The sequence below is a fragment of the Equus asinus genome, chromosome 15 (assembly GCF_041296235.1).
Source record: "Equus asinus isolate D_3611 breed Donkey chromosome 15, EquAss-T2T_v2, whole genome shotgun sequence".
NCBI lineage: Eukaryota > Metazoa > Chordata > Mammalia > Perissodactyla > Equidae > Equus > Equus asinus.
In genome coordinates this window covers 42310085-42324343 of record NC_091804.1, presented here as the reverse complement: position 1 = coordinate 42324343, position 14259 = coordinate 42310085, and the positions used below count along the sequence as shown (strand labels likewise).

Sequence of the window (14259 nt, the reverse complement as noted above, 5' to 3'; positions counted from 1 at the left end):
TGTCCACGGCTGCTAAGCTCTGTGAGGAAGAAGGCAGAGGCAGGAGATGGCAGGGAGGGGAGTGAGCTGTATTTTAGACGCGGTGGTCAGAGAAGTCTTTCTGACGAGGTGACATTTGAGTAGAGAAGGAATAAAGTGATGGATAAAGCTAAACGGCTATTTAGGAGAAAAGCATTCCAGCAGAGGGAACAGCCCAGGCGTGATGGCCCTGGGGCCACAGTGCTCCTGTCCTGCCAGAAGAACAGCGGCAAATTAGGAAGAAGCAGGAGGACAGGAAGTCAGAGACATAGTTATTTCCACCATTTAAAGGTACAGTCACAAAAAATATTGTCCCATTCTACTGGTCTCATCATACAAAAGTATCAGTTAGAATTACTTTTAGTGCAAGTAGCAGAAAATCCAATTCAAAATAGCTAAACCATAAGGAATGCTATCGTCTCACACACAAAAGAAGTCTGGAAGAAAAGTAGCTGCAACTAATTCAGCAGCTCAGTGGCCTCTTGAATGTCACAGATTTTTTTCTATTTTCCCCTTATGCCAACCCCAGGACATTGGCCTTGTCCTACCAGGCTAGCTCACCTCATGTTTGCAATATTGCTGCCATAGTTCCAGCCATCACATCTTTACATAACAACATCCAGAGGCAGAAAAATAACTCTTCAGTTCCTTGAGTCCCTCTTTAGGAAGAAAGAACCCTTTTCCTAAGGCCCCTTATCACTCTTTCTCTCAAATCTCATTGCCCAACATAATGTCATGTATCGCTACATAGATTAATCATTGGTAAGAGGAAAGGGATCACCCTGAATAGCTTAAACTAATCAGAGCCCACCTCCTGGGGCTGGTCCAAGGTATCCCTGGGGCATACAGTCATCCTGAGGACGACAGATGTCTGTTAGGGAGAAGGGAATAGTCATGTGGCAATTGGTAGACTTCTAGCTGCTCATCAAATATCCTTTATCTTCTTTCTTATCAAAAGAACCCTAGAATGATTCAGAGTGCCACTAAGCCCAGCTAAAAAAACCCAAAACTTATTTCCTCAATTCCCTTGCAGAATTTTCTTTAAGTATTTTATTGAGGTCATATTGGTTTATAACATTGTATAATTTCAGGTGTACATTATTATATTTCAGTTTCTATATAGACTGCATCTTGCTCACCCCCAAGGGTCTAGATTTTATCCGTCACCATACCTATGTGCCCTTTTACCTCTTTCACCCTCCCCTCCAGCCCCTTCTCCTCTGGTAACCACTAATCTGTTCTCTTTGTCCATGTGTTTATTTTCCACATATGCATGAAATCATAGGTGTTTGTCTTTCTCTCTCTGGCTTATTTCAGTTAACATGATACCTTCAAGGTCCATCCATGTAGTTGCGAATGGGACGATTTCGTCTTTTTTTATGGCTGAGTAGTATCCATTGTGCGTCTATATATACCACATCTTCTTTATCCAGCCATCAGTCACTGGGCACTCAGGTTGCTTCCACGTCTTGGCTATTGTGCATAGTGCTGCAATGAACATAGGGGTGCATAAGTCTCCCTGAATTGTTGATTTCAAGTTTTTTGGACAAATGCCCAGTAATGGGATTAGCTGTATCATATGATATTTCTATTTTTAATTTTTTGAGAACTCTCCATACTGTTTTCCACAGTGGCTGCACCAGTTTGCATTCCCACCAGCAGTATATAAGGGTTCCCTTTTCTCCACATCCTCTCCAACATTTATTATGTTTTGGCTTATTAATTATAGCCATTCTAATGGGTATAAGGTGATATCTCATTGTAGTTTTGATTTGCATTTCCCTAATGATTAGCAATGCTGAACATCTTTTCACGTGCCTGTTGGCCATCTGTATATCTTCTTTGGAAAAATGTCTGTTCATGTCCTCTGCCCATTTTTTGATCGAGTTGTTTGGTTTTTTTGTCATTGAATTGTATGAGTTCTTTATATATTTTGGAAATTAACCGCTTGTTGGATATATGATTTGCAAATATTTTCTCCCAGTTCTCATTTTGCTTATGGTTTTCTTTGCCTTGCAGAAGCTTTTAGTCTGATGTAATCCCATTTGTTTACTTTTTCTTTCGTTTCCCTTGCCTGAATAGACATGGTTAGAATTTTTTTTCGTGATAAAAATTCATGACTTCTGCTAGAATGCACGTTTGTTACCTTCTCCTTGTCTTCCCATGTGGGGTACGTCCCCATTCTTGCAGTGGAGCAGCATTCATGGAATCATGAAGTTGAGGGCCATGTCCAAAGGATGATGGACTGGGAAGTCAGAAGGAGTTGAGTCCCTGGTGACTTCCTTGGAATGCTCCAGCAGCCTTGAAATCTAAGACTTATATTGTGAAAGAAAAAAAGTCCTATTGGCTAACCCACCATTTGGTAGTTCCTTCCTTCTGCAGCCAAGGCAGCTTGTTGTTAGGCAACCAGTAGTATCTGCTACATAGAAGACCTAGGTTGTTCCATATGAGGGAAGCTTGAAGTGACCTTTTCTAATCCAATTAGCTCAGCAGAGCTCAAGGGGAAGTCTCCTTCTCAATACAAGAGCATATAACAGTGTTGCATCGTTCATGCATTTAACTCGCCAAATAAGCAAAGGGAAAAAGAAATGCTGGGGCCAGCCTGGTGCCATAGTGGTTAAGTTCATGTGCTCGGCTTTGGCAGCCCGGGGGTCACGGGTTCGGATCCTGGTTGCAGACCTACACACTGCTCATCAGGCCATGATGTGGTGGCATCCCACATACAAAACAGAGGAAGATTGGCACAGATGTTAGCTCAGCGACAATCTTCCTCAAGCAAAAAGGGGAGGATTGGAAACAGATGCTAGCTCAGGGCGAAATGAAAAAATATCTCAAAGAAAAAAGAAAAAGAAATCCTTTTACTGGCTTTCATCAAGTTTCCAAGTTCAAACTCGACCTTGGCCTTTGATGCAGCCAGAGAAAGAAAAGCCATAGCCAAAATGCTAAGAGAAACAAGAAACATTCATCCTTGACGTTTGAGCTTCCAAGAACCCTCATCCTGGCAATTAAGTGAATAAAGATGCCAGATGATCTTCTGCCTTCAGCTTCTTCCAGAAACTCTCTTGCACGTCGGGAACCAAACTTTACTCTCATCTAGTGGTTGAAGAAAAAAATATTGCGTCCTCTTGGAAGGCAGGAGAGACAACACAGATCAATGATTTCACATGGATTTATTGAGTGTAGTTTCCTATGAGGTCAAATGTAGAGAATTTAAGAGAATCAGAAAATGCCAATGCCATCCTTAGGTCTACATTCTATTTAACATTTATCGTCAGTTAACTAAGCCAGCTAACACTTTTTGAGCACTTCCTATTTGCCATGGATGGCAGGACACATTTTAGATGGATTTTTCTCACTTACACCTCACAAGTCTGGGAGAGAGGAGCTGCTACTCTCCCCATTTTACAGATGGGGAAACTAATGTGGAGCATGGCTAAGAAATGTGTCCAAAGTCATACAGCTTTTTAAAAAAAATTATTTTATTGGGGTCATACCGGCTTACAACATTGTGTACATTTCAAGTGTACACCACTATATTTTAGTTTCTGTGTAGACTGCATTGTGCTCATCACCAACAGTCCAGCTATTATCTGTCACCACACGCATGCGCCCCCTCACCCCTTTCACCCTTCCCCTTCTATCTGGTAACCACTGATCTGTTCTTCTTATTTGTTTATCTCCCACATGTGAGTGAAATCATCCTGTAATTGTTTTTCTCTGACTTATTTCACTCAGCATAATACCCTCAAGATCCATCCATGTTGTCACAAATGGCACAATTTTTTTTGTGGCTGAGTAGTATTCCACTGTGTATATACCGCATCTTCTTTATCCATTCATCCATTGATGGGCACTTGGATTGCTTACATGTCCTGGCTATTGCAAAGTCACAGGGCTTTTAAGTGGCAGCTCTGAGATGCACACGCGGGCATCTGATCCCCCACACTAGAACGTTTAACATCACACATAATATCTGTGAGTTTAATATCCACTTAAACTCAGTGAAAGGCATTCTGTAGGCAATTTCCAAATTTAGTGGTATCAAATCTGTTTATTTCAATACAATGCTCTCAAGACAGCAATCCAAGGAAGATAGTTCATTGAGAACACAGCTTAGTTGTACACGTTATTCAAGCACCAAGATCTTGCAACGCTAAGAGTTGAAGACATGATCGATTGCTTATAAAACAGCAGTGGCTTTTCTGTGATATATAGTCCATGGCATCTCAAAATGAGTCTCTAAATGGCTCCTCCCTGTCTCCGAGGAGTTTAGGATCCAACAAGAGGCACAATCTGTCTCATCTTTGGCTTTGCCTCCTGTGGTTCCCACGTGCCAAGTAAATTCAGTGTTTGATTCTCGCCACAAGCCTCTGTCTGAGGCCAGCAGCATCATCCTGGTTTTTAAATGAAGAAGCAGAGACTCAAACACATTGAGGAGTCAGCCAAAGTCTCAACACCAGCAGGTGTGGAGCCAACGCACCACCACGAACAGGAAAGTCGGCCCTACACTAGTGCAGAGAAATGAGCGTCAGCTGAAAGTCGGCCCTTCCTCCAGTGCTGTGCGGGGCCCCCGAAGAGCCCTGTCAAGTCATCCACTTAAAGAGGGAGCACCTGCTCCAAGGGGGCACCTTTTTCTAATTAGCACAAAGGTACCAAATGGACTAGTGTTGGTGGAGCCGACTAAAATTGAGTTCATCGATGCCTAAACCTCTGTTCATAATCATCACCAGGGCAAGGACGGGGACCGAGGTCCTTCTCCACCACCAGCCTTGGACAAGCTTCCTAGGCTCACTGTGCTTCAATTTTCTCCACTACTAGATGGGGATAATAACAGCATCTAGCTTACAGGATTGATGTGACCATTAAATGAGTTAATACTTAAAAAGTACCCAAAGCAGTGCCTGGCATATAGCTCTAAGAGAGCTACGATTATTATTTACTATTAGTTTCATTATCGTTGTTAGTTTTACATCACTTCTGGGCACGCTTGAAACCTATTACCCCCAACCTCCACTCAATTTCTGACTTGGATCTTTTGCATTTGGACCAGGTAACTTTTATTTGTCTTCCTTTAAACAAAAATCAGCAGATCATCCATTTAGACATCTCGATATTGCCTTTTGAGCTACTGTTGTAATGAAAAAGGACTCAGGTTTTGGATCAAAGTCTACCTTTAAGACAATTTAGTCTCCAAGTTAAGCAGGGAAATGACAATCAATCCCATTCTTTTGTTTCCTGCTCTGCGATAGACCTGCTGTGTCATGGTTGTTTTCCAATCTGTGATTCAGGTTTCCTTTCTGCAAATGAAGGGGCACACTCCTGGACGACAAGGGAGCCTGCGATTGTCTAAGAGGATTATTCCCTCTGCAGACTCCCATCGACACCCGCTCTCGGGGAGCTCGCGTGGTCCTCTAAGAGCCACAGCCGGACAGTCACTTCAGGTAATAAACACAGTAAAAATAGACAGGCTCCTGGTGGGGCTTGCACACGCCCATAGGGCGCACCTGATGACAAAGGTAAATTACTTCCTCCCCAAAGTCTGAAGTAGGTATTTGTGGTGAATCATGCTTAAGTAAACCTCTTCTTGGGATTTTATTGTACTCCAGGCAATTTTTCCGGAACCTTTAGCACAAGATGAACCCTGGCGATGCTTGAAGTTCACCTAAATTAAACCGGGCAGCAACTATACCGGCCTTCCCTGAAAAGGTGGAGCAAGAGAGACGGAATCTGAGCGCTCTCTGGCCAATTGTTTACGTGTGTGAGCTAACCTATGCCTCTCTTTCCTCATCGTAACGCAGAGGTTGCTTACTCTGACAGCCTCCAGGTTGCTATGAGGATCAAATAAGAAACAACACAATAACAATGCTTGGAAAAGGACAGTAACAAAATCTAACATTAGGATCAAGTTTTCAAGAGACCTTCTATCTCATTTCATCCATAAAAACAAAATTTCTTGCCTGATCCTCATTTAATGTAAACACATTCTAAAAGGTGGGTGCAAACAGACTTTCTCTGACACAATTCTGTAAGTCTAGAAACCTCCAGGAGACAGACATACCTTTGCTAATCAGAGGTGTATCCTGTCAAGTTAAAAATCCCAGCCTTGAGAAAATAATTTGCCCGCCTCACAAATCTTAAGATCCGCCCATGCTGGTTATTTATTTCCCTGCATACGATTTAAGCTCCGGTAATTAAGTATCCTGTTCTCCTAAGAGAAACCAGTTTCAGATTCATAGCTGGAAAAGCTAAACCCAGCTTGCCAGCAGCCACCATTTTGTTGAATTCCTGGCGTCTGTGCGGATGGAGACAGATGCGGGCGGAGGAGCCTGCTCCTCGGTTATCCGTCATCACTCTCCTCCCGCGCCTCCTTCGCTTCCTATTTTCTATTTAACACAATTTATAAAGAATGAATTTAACGAAAGTAACAGGCAATCTAGTGAAACTTCACCTGAAAGATCATCTGAAAACAAGAAGGCAACCAGATTGTTTCGCGGTAGATTAACCGAAGACCAAACATTTTTTTGTACGTAAGCTAAGGAATCCTCCAGGATCTATTGCATCCCTGTCTTAGTCTCTAAAAAGGGCTGGTTTTTAACTGTGATTTTCTCTTTAACATTCAAAGGTACGACTTGAAGCCTTAATCTGGTAGGAGGTGTATTTTAAAGGATAGATTACAAAGACCATGTCATTTTGGATGCTTCCTATTTCTTAAAAAAATTAAAAGTAAAAAAAGCAGTGTTAATAATTTTAAGTAGAGTACGAGAGAGAGAGAACGGAGCATTTCCCTTTTGCTCCACAGGGCAGTTTCAGTAACTGTTTTCAGTCGTCGACCTTGTTCGGGGCAGGGTGGAATTCCGAATCACCTTCCAAACGCGATTTAACTAGGAAGGCTGCAAGCCGGGGAGCCTTTTGTGTCTGGAGCCTCAGAATTCTTCGAAGTTAAAGGGCTTTTTGTTTATTATGAAACTTATCCCTTGGGGTTTTTGTTGTTTGTCTTTGCAAGTTCATTTTGTTTTTATTTATTTTTAAATTGCACAAGCAAAGGAGGAATCCTGAAGTACAGATGATTGAAAATAGAAAGTTGCCCTTTTCTCTCTCAGACGCACACACCTTCCTCCGCCCCCGCCTGCTTCTCGTGTACTTCCTGTGTGAACGGTGAGTGTATTCTTCTTACCCCTTTTCTATAGCTTTACACTCCCGCACACCATCGCATGTGTATATACGCGCCTTTTTTAAACACAGAGGAATCATCCAGCAGTCACCCAGCTACGGCTGTTGCTTTGACCAACACTCTTCAGCCCTTGGCCAAGCTATCGCCCATCTCCCTCCCCCGAGCCTTTTTGAAGAACACTTGCTCGTGTGAAACCATGTTAATCTTCCACTGCCTTCTGGAGCCAGCTTCAGATCTTCTCAAGGAAGCTTTCAAGCACGCTAGGGGGAGGCCCACTTCCCCTCTCGACTGGAGTCGATAATGCCGGCCGCTTTCTGAAACACCATCTTCCTACCCCATCGTCCTATTCTCATCTGCATCCCCAACAGACAAGCTGCACTTTTCCTGTTAGCTGTGGCTTTGAGTTGACAGAATCAGGGCAGCTCCCAAAACCAGAGAGAGAACAGCAATAATTTTTTACAAGGGGCTGTGTCTTCCTGGAGGCAGAGGTTTAACCACAGTGACAACTGCTCAGCTCCATCCTGCCTGACTGGAAAAGCATCTGTTTTCTTTCCCCTGCCTGGTTACTAGTGGGTTTTGTCACCTGATTCATAAAGGTGAGATTGCTCAGAACAACAGTGGCCACAAATCTGCAGAAACTATAATAGTATGTAGCTCCTTTTTTGAGTTGTACGTGTGTGTGCGTGCACGTGTGTTTTGCATGCACATTTACAGCTGCAATACTTGGCCTGGAAAGATGTTCTGACAGAGGAAAGGCAGGAACCTCCCGAGTAGCGGGCAGACCAGCCCAGGGGTGAGAACAAGGCCCAGCCAGCTTCGTCAACCCCGTAATTCATCCAGTGAACAAGCACCAGCCCGCCTCTCCTGAGAGAGCCTAGCGGGTACAGCCACAACTCAGGGATCAGATCCGAGATTCAAATCTGGGTCCTGCCATTCACAAGCATTGTTATTTGGTTTGGTCTCTCCATTCCTCAGCTTTAAAATAAAGAAAACTACACATCCAAATCTCTTGTCCAAACCCTTATAGTGGAATATGCTTTGGAATTCAGAATTTTGAGATTTTAGAAATGGGATGCGATGCTTATACCGTATGGGACACAGCATCGCCCGCGAGGCCTGGGGCAGCACCTCAATCTGCCTCATCCACACGTCTGCAGAGAAACACACAAAGGTCAAATTAGTGAGAGAAATATAGGCAATCGACAGCCTCGCATTTGTTCAAGGCATATTTTGCAGCCAAACAGGTCAGATCAGATCAGGTTTTGCTGCCAAATTTGGTTTTTAAAAGTATGGCTTCGGAAGTTTCAGGTTTGTGGACCCTTATTAGAATCTACCTCATGGAGTGGTAAGGAGGATTAGGTGGGATTAAGGGTACTGAGTAAACACTCGATCAGTATTTGCTGAGTGCCCACTATGTGCCAAGCACTGCACTAGACAAATAACCACAACCAGGGTTGGCACACATTTTCTGAAAAGGGTGACTATCTTGGCTTTGCGGGCTGCACAGTGTCTATCACAACTACTCAAGTTTGCTGTTGGAGAGCAAAAGCAACCACAAGCAACAATACATGAAAGAATGGGCATAGCTTGTTCCAATAAAGCTTTATTTACAAAAAGAGGCAAAGGGCCAAATCTGGCCCACGGGTGGTAGTTTACAAACCCCTGATCAAGACAGACCTGACTCTTCCTCTTCATGGTGCTCACATTCGAGTGCAGGAGACAATCAACTGATCAACTAAGAAAATAAATGTCCCATCTGATGGTGATAGATATTAGAAGGAAACGAACAGGCTGCCTACAGGAGGAGAACCAGGGAGGGCGGGAGCAGCCTTGCAGTGGGTGGTCAGAGAAGGCTTCCTGGGGTGGGACGTTTGAACTAGGAACCAGCCGTTGAAGATCTGCAGGAAGCGTGCTCCTGGAGAAAAGACTAGGCCACTTTAGTACACTCAAGCAAGAGACGGTGGCATGCAGAGAAATTGAAGTGGCGATGGATTTGATCTGGAGCATAGAAGAGGGAAGCTTCTTCCGGGTGGCCTCATCCAGTGTTTCTTGACCTCAGCCCTAGTGACGTTTTGGTCCAGATAATTCTCTGTCATGGGACGGTGGGGGTGGGGTGGGGATGGAGGAGGCTGACCTGTGCATTGCAGGGTATTTAGCAGCATCCCTGACCTCCACCCACTAGATGCCAGTAGCACTCTCCCCACATTGTGACAACCAAAAACGTCTCCAGATATTGCCAGTGCGCCTGGGGGCAAAATCCTCCCCCATCCCCGGTTGAGAACCACTGGGTAGCTGAGTTAGTCGGGCTCCCTGATTCCCAGCAGATCCCAGGTCTTAGCGACAGAGCTCCCACGTGTTGATCCCCTCCTCCGTGTCAAGGACCGAGGAACAGCGTGATGGGCGTTACTTCATCTGAGCCTCGAAACCACGCCCACAGAGGAGGGACCATTGCTCCTGGCGAGCCTCCAGGGGGCCAGGTCCGGCAGGGGATTTTAGCCGTGCTGAAACACCCAAGCTTGGACTTGATCCTGACAGCACTGGGAAGCTCCTGAGGGGTTGAAGCAGATTACACTTTAGAGAAAGCTCAAGGTGGTCCCAGAGCCTTGAGGGCCAAGGCTCAGAACAGGGCCCAGCACGTAGCAGGTGCTCAGTTCATCTCCACTAAATGAAGAGCGAAGGCGGGGAAACCAGTTAGGACAGAGTAACCCAGATTAGGAAAAACAGTGAGTCAAAATGCAACAAAAGAAACGAAAACGGAAAAGAAAGAAGCTGATGTTTCAGTATCCGGACGTTGAAAATGGATGAGGAGAACTGCAGGGTTCTTCTGAAGGGATGTGCTTGGGACCAGGGTTTCTCCCGAGTGGTGGGGGAACCAGCAGCATCAGCATGCCCTGGGGGCTTGTGAGAAATGCAGAGTCTCAGGCCCACTCCTGACCCCTGAGAGGTGCTCTCTGGTCCACTTCTCTCCTCCACAAAACAAGCCTGTACATCGATCACGATCAGCGAGCACCACTTTAATCTTTATGACTCCCGGAAAAGGTGGGTCTCATTATCCCCATTCTGCAGATGAGGAAACTGAAGCTCCAAGGTTTAAGTGACTGGTCCCATATCATCCACTTTGCAAGTTCTAGAATAAAGTTTTAAACTCGAGCCTTCAGAATCCCAAGCCTGCCTTCTTAACCACGATTGTTTTCTTGCTTTGTAGGAAATCACAGGAAATAGTCTCCCTCCTGTGAAACCTCCAGGCAGGGAGGTATGACATTGACCTAAGTCAGCAGTTCTTGAGTGTTTTGGTCTCAGGACCCTTGTACACTCTTCAAAATTTGCAATGACCCCAAAGATCTTTTATTTATGAGAGTTAGATCTATCTATACTTACCTGTTTGAAATTAAATGAGAAATTTTTGAAATGTTTGTTTGTTAATTTATTTAATAACAGTAACAAACCTCTTATCTGTTAACGTGAACTGTCTCGTGCTTGCTTTGCTAATGAGTGTTTGGCTATCAGAGTAGCAGAATTTGGACAGAGACTAGATTTTTATGATGACCTGTAGGTAAGCGGTGAGGGGCCAGCTAACTCTCACCTCTGCCAAAAATAACCGAAGAATTGTTCCACTCCAAATTGGCTTAGATCACAACAGTTTACCTCGTACCCAAAAGCCATCACCCATGTCTTCCTTCCCAAGAGAACCCTATTGGTTTAGCTTTTAGTCAGCAATGTATTCGGAGAAGATGGGCCCAGGACCAGGAGACGAACCAGGACTAGTCAAGCAAGGGGTCAGCAAACTATGGCCCACAGGTGAAATATGGCCCACCATCTGCTTTTGTAAATAAAGCTTTATTGGAACACAGCCATGCCCACTCATTTGTGTGTCTCTGGGGCTGCTTCTGAGCCGCTGCTACAGCAAAGTTCAATAGTGCAACAGACACTATATGGACTATAAAACCTAAAATATTTACTATCTGGCCATTTACAGAGAGGGTTTATGACCTTTGGTATAGAATAGCGCTAGTCAAAGTGTGCTTTACGGAGCGGAGGCACCTGCATCACCCGCAGACTGCCGCACCCCACCCCAGACGCCCCCTGGAGTCAGAAATCTAGAGGTCAAACTTCCCCCAAAGAGAAAAAAGAATTCCGTGATTGGCTGAGAACAAATATCCTTCCTCCCTTGGAGCAGGGTGCGCTGCTGCCCCAATGAAAGGCGGGTTCTGTTAGTAGGAAAAAGAGGAAATGACTGTTGGCTAGGAACCGCAGTGCCCTTCGTGTTCATTCTCCTTTGGTGACAGAATGTTTGCATATATAACAAAGCCCCAAGTGCTGAGTTCGTTTGTTACTATCAAGGGGTAATGGAACAGGGGTCGTCACTGCACACCGCCTCAGATGAGTCCTTGTATCTCCCCGAATTCGGGGTTCCTTAAGTGCAAAATAAGGATGGTGATTCCAGACCTAGGGTTTGGACCATACAGGATAAGCTCAGCTGCTGGTAATGGAATAGGCTGTAAAAGTGACTTAAACTATTTATCATCTAACACAACACGAAGTCTGGAGGTGGGGAGTCAGAGCCCTGGATGGGAGCCGTAACGGCGTCGTGAACCCTGAGCCTCTGCATGCTCCTCTCCGCCATCTACCATTATTGATCCTCCCTCTTGTGGTTTTAAGATGGCTGCTCAGCTCTCATCATCTTTCCTGCTCCAGAGGCGGGAAGAAGGGAGGTGGCCACCTTCCTTCCTACCTCTTTTGAAAGGGGAAATGCCTTTCTCAGAAGCATCTCCTCAGCAGAACTCTGCCTAAATCTCATTGGCCAAAACCCATTATATTGTCACCAGCGGACAATCACAGATAAAGAAAGATAGGATTACCACGATTGGCTTAGACCAGCAGAGGTCGGCAAACTTTTTCCGTAAAGAGCCACACAGTAACTATTTCAGGCTTTCTACTCACAGTGTCTCTTACAACACTAAACTCTGTTGTAGTGCAAGAGCAGCCACAGATGATGCCTACGCAAACTGGGTCTGGCTGTGTTCCAGTAAAACCTTATTTACAAAAACGGGTGGTGGGTGGGGTTTGGTCCACAAGCCATAGTTTGCCAACCCTATTCTGTATCATAGTCATTGAAAGCACAGAAGTTGGAATCAGACACATTCAAACCCTGGCTTTGCAACTTACCAGCTGTGTGACTGTAGACGGATAGCTTAACCTCTCTGTGCTCCAGTTTCCTTATTTTGTAAAATAGGAGCTTAGAGCTTCAGGAAACAGAGAACCCATCTAAAAATGGCATAAATGTCCTCCTTGATAGGGCAGTTCCAGGGTTAGTTAACTCCATTGTTCTAGTCCTGGGTTCCTTTGATCTTGTTCTGCCCACCTCAGTGTATTGACTTTGAACTTCAGGTTTGCCTCTCATAGCCACAAAATGGCTGCCACAGCACAAGGAAACACATATTCACCTAAAAAAAAAAATCTGAAAATTGGAAGAGAACATTCCTTTCCTTGTTTCAAGAGCAACGATAACCCTCCCAGAGACATACCCCAGCCCACTTACTTCACCTCTAAGGGTCAGAGTTATGTCACATGCCAATTCCTCAACCAGTTATTAGCAACAGAAATAAAATTATCTTCCCTGCTTAGACCCATTTAATCACAATAGCTGGGGGTGGGACCCAGGCATTGACAATTTTTTTTTTTAAAGATTGGCACCTGAGCTAACAACTGTTGCCAATCTTTTTTTTTCTTTCTGCTTTTTCTCCCCAAAGGCCCTCAGTACATAATTGTATATTTTAGTCGCAGGTCCTTCCAGTTGTCGCATGTGGGACGCCGCCTCAGTGGAGCGCTCGAGCTCAACAGCTCGGCCACAGGGCTGGCCCCTCAGTCTTTTTTTTCTTTTTTTCTTTCAAGCATTGACAATTTGTAAAAGCTCGGAAGATGATCTGATCTGTGGCCGGGGTTAAGATGCACCAATATTGACTAATCAAAACTCCAGCCCCTGGGACTGTTGAGGTCCCAGCTTTCCCTGAAGCACAAAGGAGTTGGAAAAAATTAAAATTAAATATGTATTGTGTAGGTGTGTGTGTAAGTTGAGTTTTATCAGCAAAGAAAATAATTGGCAATTGCTACTAGGCAGACAACTACCAAGATCTGTTAAACTAATGATCTCATTTTTTCTCACATAATTTTGAGGAAAAAAAGACACAGTCCCTTATATAAGTTGACATCTTAAATTTTTACCAGAATTCAAATAAGTCCATTTTTTCTTAATAAGAAATAGAAAATAGTAAGCATTTTGTAAGAAAAAAATACTATGGTGACTGTAATTGGAATCCATATTTCATACGATTTGATAAAATGTTTTTTTTTAAATAAGTTTAATAAGTTGTAACTAATGTATTGAACAGCACCAACACAATCTGAAAGAAACCGTATACAAGTTTTATCCTAGGACATTTTTATGTATCCTGAAATACTGGATGGTTCTAGAAAATATTCCCATTACATTTATAAGAATTAACAATATCATTATACTTCTGTGGTTGTTCTGAAAGCTCCCTAGAAAAAAATGCATGTAAGATACAGTAAGACAGGATGCCCACATCTAGGTGCTTTGATTAACCATTAAAGGAGGATTCCCCCAAACCAACATGCTGATTAATCTCTTTGTTTGTTACCTTGAAGGTTATCACACCGCCTACCTCTTCAACGCTCCATAAAGATGCTGCTGTACTTACCCTCCACAGACTTCTCTGTAATGGCAGAAAAGGGTTGTTCCAGGTGAGTTTAGGCCTACAGGAGCATTCCAAGGCAGTTTTAGGAATAAGTAAATGTAAGTATAAACATGTAAATTCTAGAAATTAATTTCCTTAAAACTCTCAGCACAGCATCGACCTGGATTAAGAGTGTTCTACCGTAATTCAGTGGGGTGGTTTTGCAGATTCAATGAGATAATGCAATTAAGCAGTTAGTACAGTGCAAGGCGTGTACTCAGTCATTGGTAACTTCTTGTTTCCAGTCACAAATAAATGAGGAACAGCTTGCTCCCCTCTGATAAGGAGAAGGAGATAGCAGTGTTAGGAAATCGG

General features: G+C 44.0%; 2 long non-coding RNA genes across 2 annotated transcripts; one reads left to right on the top strand and one right to left on the bottom strand.

The window, feature by feature from the left end:
- The first annotated feature begins 5346 nt into the window (after positions 1-5346).
- Positions 5347-8191, top strand: LOC139040344 (uncharacterized). Its single transcript, XR_011494694.1, has 3 exons — positions 5347-5459; positions 7063-7173; positions 7261-8191. It is a non-coding gene; the product is annotated as an uncharacterized lncRNA (long non-coding RNA).
- A 582-nt stretch (positions 8192-8773) lies between these two features.
- Positions 8774-14042, bottom strand: LOC139040343 (uncharacterized). Its single transcript, XR_011494693.1, has 3 exons — positions 13909-14042; positions 12356-12633; positions 8774-9737 (listed from the first exon to the last, which is right to left on the bottom strand). It is a non-coding gene; the product is annotated as an uncharacterized lncRNA (long non-coding RNA).
- Between the last annotated feature and the right edge of the window lie 217 nt (positions 14043-14259).